Here is a 9,927-nt window from a genome sequence, read left to right as displayed (position 1 = left end):
ATCTTAGCTGAATGATTAACTTTCCCACATCAGTGAAATTCTCTCCTTCACATTTTTAGTTCATTCACATCACATTAAACATTCAACTGGGTCCATCTTGTAGTCCTGGGGACCACAGATTTTTTTTTCCCCCCTAAATGTCTGGAGTGGAGCTCAGCATATGTCTGCTCCTAAACACTAAAAGAACAGAGAAGAACTTAAAGGGGAACTTCGGTTTTTTTCAACCTGGGGTCTGTTTCCATATGTCATTTCATACATGTGAGTGATGGAGAAATGAATTTTCGACATAGCTCCAGTATTTAGCCAGGCAGGCAGCTTAGCAGCTCAGCTGGCAGCTCGGCTAGCGAAAAGTACGGGGCAGATGGCCCCCCCGCGTCAAAGTCTGCCCTAACGTGCTTTTTTCCCCACACTGACCGGCTTGGATAGTCTCAATGAATGTCCCACAACATACTAGAGATGAGAAGTGAACGAAAACCTCCACATTACCTGGCGATCGCTCTTTGTTGTGGTCTGTATCCAAATCTCAGGACGCTGGAAAGCAAATCTCGTTCCGAAATCACGCGATAGCTCGTGCCAAAACACCGGTTTTGGCACGAGCTATCGCGCAATTTCGGAACAAGATTTGCTTTCCAGCATCCTGAGATTTGGATACAGACCACAACAGGCCAGGTAATGTGGAGGTTTTCGTTCTCTTCTCGAGTTTGAATAGAATTTTCATCAATTATAATCCAATAGAACAGGTGAACACATTCAAATATCTCGGACTTACTTTGGACAATGACTTTACCTTCAAACATCATGTCACAGATATTTATAAATGATCACAACAAAGACTTCATGTTCTCCGTACACTCAGTTCTCTTCATGTTGCTCCTCATCTCTTGTTGCTGCTGTACAAAAGTATAATCTGGTCCATTCTGCTGTATTGTTCTTCCTGTTTCTATACTTTATCAGTTTCAGACAGAAACCGACTAGTTAAAATTACACGTATTGCATCTAAAATTATACATCAACCCACACCTAACATATCTGAACTTAATGATAATGTCTTTGTATGTATGTTATGATGTTGTGACATGACAGCTTGTGAAAACAAATTTCCTTCGGGACAATAAAGAGCTCTATCCATCTTCTCATCTCTAGTATGTTGTGGGACACTCATTGAGACTATCTGAGCCGGTCAGTGTGGGGCAAAAAGCACGTTAGGGCGGACTTTGACGCGGGGGGGCCAGCTGCCCCATACTTTTCTCTAGCTGAGCTGCGAGCTGAGCTGCTAAGCTGCCTGCCTGGCTAAATACTGGAGCTATGTCGAAAATTCATTTCTCCATCACTCACATGTATGAAATGACATATGGAAACAGACCCCAGGTTGAAAAAAAACCGAAGTTCCGCTTTAAAGCAGAGAGTCAGATGAAGGGGAAATACATTGTGACGTATTGTAAGAGAAATACAATCCATGAATCAGTTTCCAGTCTTTCAGGCTTTTTCTGCACACTTCTGAAAAGAGATTGTTCCAGAATGAAATCTGCAGACTTTAAAGCCTCAGTTTATGTATCTTTAGTCAGAAGAGTTTTGAATACAGAGAGCTCTGCAACATCACTAACCAACTTTCAGGTCTTTTGCTAGTTTTTTTCCCTCCCACATAGGGTAGCTTTCTATACACAGCACATTGATGGCTGGGACACATCATCAGTGATGCTTTCTGAGCTCAGCGGTTGTTTCAGCATCATCCAGTCCAATACCCAAGGGTGCCATAACACAATGACATGAAAATGAAGTTATGATTGTGACTCAGAAAGATCTAAACCGAGATGGATTCATTTCTGAAACAATACCGTTTTTTAGATGTCCAGCCATCCATCCATTATCTTTACACAGCTAAATCCTTGTTAGGGTCGCGGGGGACTGGAGTCTATCCCAGCTGAAGGCAGGGGACACTCTGGACAGGTCATCAGTCTATCACAGGGCTACATATAGAGACAAACAATCACATTCACACCTTTGAATAATTTAGAATCACAGATCAAGGATGCAGACCAGGGATCTTCTAGCTGCAAGGCAATGGTACAAACCACCAATCCACTGTGCAGACTTTTTCAGATGTCACTGAATGTAATTCAGGATGTCAGTAACATCAGCTGTTGTTGCTCACAGCTGCTGATTCTTTCTAATGACTTTAACACATACCTGCAGCAACACACAGCAGCAGAAATGATACTTGCTTCTTTAACACGTAGCACAGTAGCAGAAACTTTGTTAAGATCTGATGATAAACTGTGTTGTGTGTTTCTCCACACACCAGACAGGGCAGCCACACACAGATTCCAGGTTTATACGGTAGAATTATTTGTATTAAAGCTTCTCTGAATGGAACTAAAATTACAGAATGAATGTTTTAGCAGCTTGTGAGAACCTGCTCCCATCCCCCACTGTCTGACTGAAAATGATACCTTGCGTAAATGCATGTAAAGACTGTAAGTGGATGTAATACACTGATGTGTGACATTGGTCCCGATGGAACTCCTGCTTCTGCTTTAAGTCAGCATGATGTCGACCACAGTGACCTCTGTGTGCGGATCCACCAGCTGCTGCAGCACTGAAAGATGATTTAGTTCATTATTTCCTTTCATGATCACATTCCCACGACCATCCTTTAATTAGTCTCACTTCGCCAGCCCGTTCTACAGAACATAACATCCTTCAATCATAGGCCAGATGCTGGGAGAAAAAGTTCAGAAACAGTCTGTGGAAGATACATTTGGGGATCAAACCATTCTGATGGATAGACGGAAAAACAACAACTTTAGACCACATAATGTGACAATATGCACTAGTTTGGACACACCTTAGCATTCAATAGTTTTTAAAAAAAAAAAATTACTTTATAGATTGCAGATTATTACTGAAGACATCAAAACTGTAAAGAATACATATGGAATTATGTTGTTAACAAAAAAGTGTTAATCTTCAGTATTTATCTACAATGTAGAAAAGAATACAAATAATTAAAAAGCGTTGAATGAGAAGGTGAATCCAAACTTTTTACTGGTGGTGTAGATCATCCATTCAGCTGCATGCTGAGTTTCTCATGCCTATATGATTTAAAAGTCATGGAAACATAAGGTGGCCAAGCTCCTGAAAAAAAGACCTGCAGACTTTTCTATGGTCTCTTTTGCACTTAGACTTTGAATTGATCTTTGGCAAAATTACCATATCGCTGGAAAGCTGTGCCCTTTGGAGATCTAAACCCTGGAGAGCATCTGAAGAACGAACTTTCTTGAAGAACAAACTCAGTGAATTACTCAAACAAGAAGAAGAAACCAAACTTAAAGGAAGAATCAGCAGTCAGAGAGAAGCAGCTGCTGTCTGGAAACCTGCCAGACCCAACAGTCAGCATGCAGGTAGAACTATCATATTCATGTTTTCCAGCACTTAATTCATTAACTGAGCTTCCTAAACACTGACAAGTGCTGTCAATACACCACCGAGAGTAAATTGTTGAAATTAAAGAACACTTTGGATGGTTCTGGTGTTTATTTTCTTCTGTAAAAGAGCTATTTCTCTGTGTTAGTGTTTTAAAAGTCCTGGAAAATGTGATGGATGTGTTACCAGCAATTATGTGATTTTTAGATAAACTGTCATTTTGTTTTAAGGGGAACAATTTTGCAAAAATTGTCACTGAATATTTTGAAAGCAGGATGGCAACCGAGCTGCTTTTCACTCTCAAAATCTGTACTTCCAGTCAGCTTGGAGATGACAGAACTATTAAGAAAAATGAGGAGATATCCTGATGCAAGAACACACAGGTGTAAAGAAAGCAGCTGAGTTTATCTGGTTAAAACGGTCTTCTGAACATCAGGTCCTTTTCAGCTCAGAGTTAATAATAATGGCGTCCAGATGTTGTTTACATGTTGTTTAAAACACCATCAGATTTATGTTGTTCTGAAATCAGAGCTGAGCTGAACTCACGGTTTGATGTTAGTGGACAAACAGCTGCTGTGTAGAATCTCTCATTTCTCATCATTTAGGAGCTTTACACTCCACATGTTGTTATTTCATCACCCTGAAATGTGTTTTCACTCAGTGTGTGTCTGTTCTGCTGTGTTATTATATAACTGTGACTCACTCTATGCGCTCGTCCTGCATCTCCTGCACACAGTTCGATTTACAGCTTAGAACCTGGACAATAACAGGAGACTGTAGTGTGACAGAAGGTCAAACATTTCTATGGTTATTTCTCAGAAAACTTGTTGCTACTTGACTTATTTGAGACACCCAAGGTTCAGCGTGCATAATAAGGCATGTGGTTTTGTGCGCTGAAGCTGGTCGACTGCATCAGTCTTTTGTAGCAATGATAGAGAATGTGGCATCATCCTGCAAAAAAAGTAGTATCATAAAAAATAAACTGGTACGTCTGAATCATTGAAGAACCTCAGACTCTGTTTTTAAAATTTCTGATTCCAGGTTCAGTTTCATTTGATGTTTTGCAGCTAATTCGTGTTCACTTTGTGGCTAATTTTGACTAGATCCTTGCTTGTGTTGTATCTACTCTCAGATGTACGTCGCTTTGGATAAAAGCGTCTGCTGAATGAATTTGCAGAATTTCAAACTGCAGAATCAGATAAATGTAAAGAGAAACAGATGATTTTTCTGCAGCCTTGTGTTGATGTATTGAACAGGGTTATTGCTTGTGGTAAGGAAGACTTCCTTTTTCTGTTCTTGTGTATTTATTTATTAATTGTATTTGATGTTGCACTTTTATCAAATCAAGTCTGAGTTGAGCTGAATTAAGTTGATCGTATTTTATTTGAATTCATTGGGTGCTCAGATGTGTCTGACTGTGTGGTGACATGAACACTGTCCTCCTCCCTGAGACTCTGGTCAGGGTGTCTGACAGAGGTGTGGGCGGATCTGTGGGGGATAGTGTTACACTCTCGCAGTGAACCTCCGCTCTGTCAAAAAGTGAAAAGGATGCAGACAGCGTGTCATGGAGAGGTCATATGTCTTTATGTGTCAACCCCAGACCAACAGCAGAGTCAGCTGTGATGAGGTCCAGAGTTCAGGGGTTTCAAACTGAGAGGAACAGGTGGGTGGTAATAAATGTGGTGTAATGGTCTCCTCACTGTCAGAAAGAAATCTGCTGGTAAACAAGGTAAGTCAGATGATTTTCTCTACATGTAGCTCATCAGGCTGGAATCAGGAAGAACCTCATTCAACAAGTAAGACAGCCACCTTCTCATATTTCACATGACTGACTCACTGAGAGGAAGAATTGTCCTCCGTGCCTGCTCTGTAAACATAAAACAGTGTCCTTCAAAAAAAGAAACTATAATATGATTCCAGGACCCAAGATGAAAAGAGAGCTGACAATAGATAATAATAGATGATAAATGAAATGCAGCTCCCGCAGTCACAAAATGACAGTAGAAATGAGGAGTGACTTCATAGTGAAGAGGATGCACTGGTAATGCAAACTTGCTGTTATTGCATGCATACAGTAATATTGAGTATATATCTGTTTGACAAAGTTAGCTATATGTCAGTCAACTGAAAAATGTATCTCCATGTCTTTGTTCTTCATTGCTGCTTCCACAACTTCACGCAATTTAAAAAAAAAAAAAAAAAAAAAAAAAAAAAAAGGACCAGAAACGATTGAAAAGCCCTGAAGAAGTCAAAGAAAATGAGCGACGGAACCAGGATGAGAAACGAAACACATCCAAGACCAACACGAGACGCAAAATCGCTTAATTAACACAAGGTCAGCCTATGAAGTAAACCGATTCATGAAATATTTTATATTAATATGACAATATGTAGTTATACAGCTCAAGATTCATTATTTTTCAGAATTAATAGAGGCTTTTATCTGTTTTTGTTCTCTTTAGAGGTCTCTCTCCAAGACTGCCTGCATTAAGAAGAAGAATCAGGATCAGAAACCTGATGAAGGGCTTTATGATGTGAATATGGAAGCAAGATGAAAATAGAATTATGGTGAAAAGGTGAGGCAAAGAAGAAATTAATTCTATTGTGCTTTGTTTCACTGTGTGTGTTTTGCTCTATACGTAAGAGTATCACCCACCCGTTTGTTCTGCGGAGGGTTACTGTAGGTGGAGGCCGTCGCAGAGCTAACACAGAGAGACAGCCGCTCGTACTCACTGGCACATGTGGCCAATTTAGAACAAACCTGCCATGAATGTCTTTGGAAGCTTCAGAAAACCCCACGCATTCTCAGGGAGGTCATTAACTCCACACAGAAAGACCCCAGCTGACCAGCAGGTTGGTGCTGTGAGGTGACAGCGCTAATCACTGCACCACGGTGCCACAAAGACAGAAGCACTAGTGTCATTAAAATGTCCTAGTAATAATGCATCATCTGCTTTGGCCTTTGCAGCCACCAAATCTCAACCCAACTGAACACCTATGGGAAGGTTAGCACCAACAGCGCTCTCTTTATCAAAACACCGAATGAGAGAACATCTTTTGGAAGAATGGTGTTCATCCCTCCAGTAGAGTTGAACTCATGTGATTATCCAGAGACAAATGCTGCTCCAGGTAGCCGTTTCCAGTTCCGCGAATCACATCGCAAGAATCCAACATAACGCTTATCAGGTTTGACCTTAAAATGTCTTTATAGAGAAGTCACAGATGGCACTCTCCAAGCTGCCACCATTGACCTTAACTACTTCCAGTGGATCTAAGTGTTCAGCAACAGCATAGTTCTGCTCTTGATCAAAGTACCTCACAATCATTTTAAGCACCTTCTGGCTACCGTTGCATGTTCTCTCATCAACTTACAGTGAAAAGAGGCATTGCCAGACCATTTCCATCTTATAAGACACAGTGGTTCCTGAAAGTTTCATCCTACCTTGTCTGCAGCCAGTTGTTGAGTCTTCCTCATTAAGACAGGCGTAATATTGAAAATAATAATGATAATCATGACCATTGCTAAGAATACAGATGAAACACACACACACAAACACACACTGGCTAAAGCCTGACCTTCTCAACTGCATTGGGGGTCACTGATAGAGGGCTGTCATTTTTCAGGAGCACTGCAGCATTTTGTGTATAATTATTGCAGCAACCTGACTCCTATGTATGGTTTATGTATTGTCTGGCACTGTGCCAACAGAGTACGTCTTGCATATCCTTTCTTGTCAACTTTTCTGAAAAAGTCTGACAGTGGGAATGCGTACTTGATTGCCTTCACTTCTATTGTCTTGTTTGAGCCACGAACCACCTCCAACTAAGCACTATACAGAAGCAGCATCGTTTTCATCAGGATCTCTCACATTGAAAATGAATGTAAAGTTCTGTTAGCAAAATGGCAATATGATTAAATTAATTTATCTTGAATTAGTGAGAGCAGGTTCGCCGTCAGACGAGACGACAGCTAGCACGAATTAGATGGTAAAAGATGCTGTTGTGACAGTGTTCCCAACGGTTTAACGTTAGTCAGTATGATGAAGCGTTGTGCACATTTAGATGGCATTTAAGTTAAAACTGCAAAAAAGTTTGGCAACAGAAAAAAAGCAAAGGTCATAACTTCACTGATGCTACTGCTCCATAATAGCGTGTATGATTTAGACAAATGAGAGATGATAGTCAAAGTGGTGCAGTGATGTGTCACACAACAGGTCCTATCAGGTAAGTAGACTTTATTTTGGATGACTCATTGACTTAAATCAGCTCAACACAAATGACAGACGTAGCATTGGCCATTGAGAGAAATTCACTTTATAAAATCAATGAGAACCACGGACGAAACACTAACAAATTACAGTTACATGAATTGAGTCCTTAGCACAATGCAATTTTGTTAACTAAGTGGCAAGCGGATTCTACAGCATACAGATTTACATGGTTTGCTTGCGTTGGAATCAGACTCGTTGCTACAACCAGAGCCGGCCCACGGCATAGGCGGCCTAGACCGTTGCCTAGGGCGCCATCTGGTGAGGGGGCGCCAAATGGCAGTCTCCCTCTCAGTCTTTCTTTCCTTTTTTTTTAAATTTTTTTTTATTCACTTTCTTAATGCACCATTATGTTTACTCTCAGTCTCTCAACCTATAAATAACTACAAATTTTGTGAAACTTAAAATAAAACTCGTTTTCACTAATCATGACTCACAACTCTCGCGAGTTGTGAGTCACGCATGCATCCTTTTCCATCTGATCTGCGGCGCCGCCGCCGGGGCGGCGCCCCGCGCTACTACAGCATGCTGTTGAGTTTACAAGGTGAGTGAGTGGGGGATGGGCAGCGCATCCCATCAGTTTATTGATGAGATGGTCGTCGTCGTAGCGCTGTCATTTTTGTAAACATAAAACTTTTATCATGAAAAGGCTGTCCAAGCCTTCGGGTGCTGCTTTCAGAAAGCGAAGAAGAGAAGAGGAGGAGAAACGGGCTCAAAGTCGAGGTATATATTCTTTGGATAATGACATAATTCGACCTTTCATCTGGATGTCAATTTACGATTGTGCTAACGCTAGCTAAGTCAAATGCTACTTATTATGTGCTATAACCTACCTCTATTTGTTGAAACATCATACATTCTTGCCTGTGCCAGTTTATTTAATAGAGCAGACGTTTTACCTCGTTGGTTTAGTCACTTTTGTGCATAATCCACAAATTCATGTAATGTGCAAGCATGTTTCTTTTGATCAGATGCTCTGAGAAAATATCTACAGCCACGACAGGGGCCAACTGTAGAAGCTGCTGCAGAAGAGGCAGCAAGCTCGGTCTCACAGTTACCTTCTCCTGTGGCTGTTAGTGACAGTGACAGTGAACATTGTAAGTTGAAAGGATTACTAATGTTTATGTAATAGTTTTGTTGGAGTGGTATGAGATACTCCACTGTCTATGACTTATATATGTTATTATGTTGGCTCACCAAAAAGTCAATAATCTATTATTTGGTGTTTTACACAGCATCTCAAGCATTAAGCAGAAGCACAGCAGTGATTGAGACACAACTTCAAAATGTTGATGCTGGTGAGCATTACAATAGCAAAGTAGTAGCAATGTAATTATACGTCTTATATAAGATTTGAATCAAATCCATCCACTTTATGTTTTGTATTATATAATTTTCACAAAAACAATTGAGGAAAAAAGTAATTCTTAAAGATCTATATGTTTTTGCTTTGTACAGGAGCAGTCAGTGAAGCACCAAGCAGCAGCACTGTAATTCTTCAGACACCACCTCAAACGGTTGAACCAGGTGAGTATTATACATTTTGTATTATATATAGGAATATACATTCATTCTATTTTATATATATATATATATATATATATATATATATATATAAACTCGTGAGAAAAGCATACACAATTACTTAAACAATCAATACATCATGTTATGGTCATTTGTTGGCAAATAAAAGAAAGAGTAAAAAAAAAAAATCTTGGTGTTCTTCAAAAATATGGTACAATTTAGTGTTTTAGTTTGTTGCTCACTGTGTGCATTATCTTTATTTAATGCCAGAATGCAAATTATGCATACTTATCATACTTTGAAAAACAAATATATTTTGGCAGCCAAGGACAGGCAATTTCCAGAGATAAGCTCACAAACAAACAGGCGACCTTTCACCCAGTAACGAGGCATAAGCTGCTGCGGCAATTAAGAGAAAAAAAACACGGAGGAAGGCAATCTTTTAGGAGAACAGTGAACAGGGAGAAGAGGCTCTGCTGTTTGTGACGTAGAAGCAACAGACAGCTCGTTTTTCTCAGGTCTGGGAGGGGCTGCTAGTTGAGCAGCAGAAACAGGAAAAGCACAAACAAACGGGGACAAAAAAAAAAACACTTTGGGGGTGTTTTTGAAGAGGAAATAACAGTATGACATGGTTAAAACCTACAAAAGTGGATTTTGCATGATATAGCTCCTATTGTTATGATTATGTTAACAAATTAAAGCAGGTCTTTAG

The 9,927-nt window shown here is 40.0% G+C and overlaps 1 long non-coding RNA gene across 1 annotated transcript; it reads left to right on the top strand.

The window, feature by feature from the left end:
• Positions 1-7,905: 7,905 nt before the first annotated feature.
• On the top strand, positions 7,906-9,289 carry LOC127536034 (uncharacterized). The gene is made up of 3 exons (XR_007945020.1): positions 7,906-8,788; positions 8,927-8,989; positions 9,150-9,289. It is a non-coding gene; the product is annotated as an uncharacterized LOC127536034 (long non-coding RNA).
• Positions 9,290-9,927: the final 638 nt, after the last annotated feature.

Source organism: Acanthochromis polyacanthus, chromosome 11 (genome assembly GCF_021347895.1).
Source record: "Acanthochromis polyacanthus isolate Apoly-LR-REF ecotype Palm Island chromosome 11, KAUST_Apoly_ChrSc, whole genome shotgun sequence".
NCBI classification, from domain to species: Eukaryota; Metazoa; Chordata; class Actinopteri; family Pomacentridae; genus Acanthochromis; species Acanthochromis polyacanthus.
This window is presented reverse-complemented; position numbering and strand designations above follow the sequence as displayed.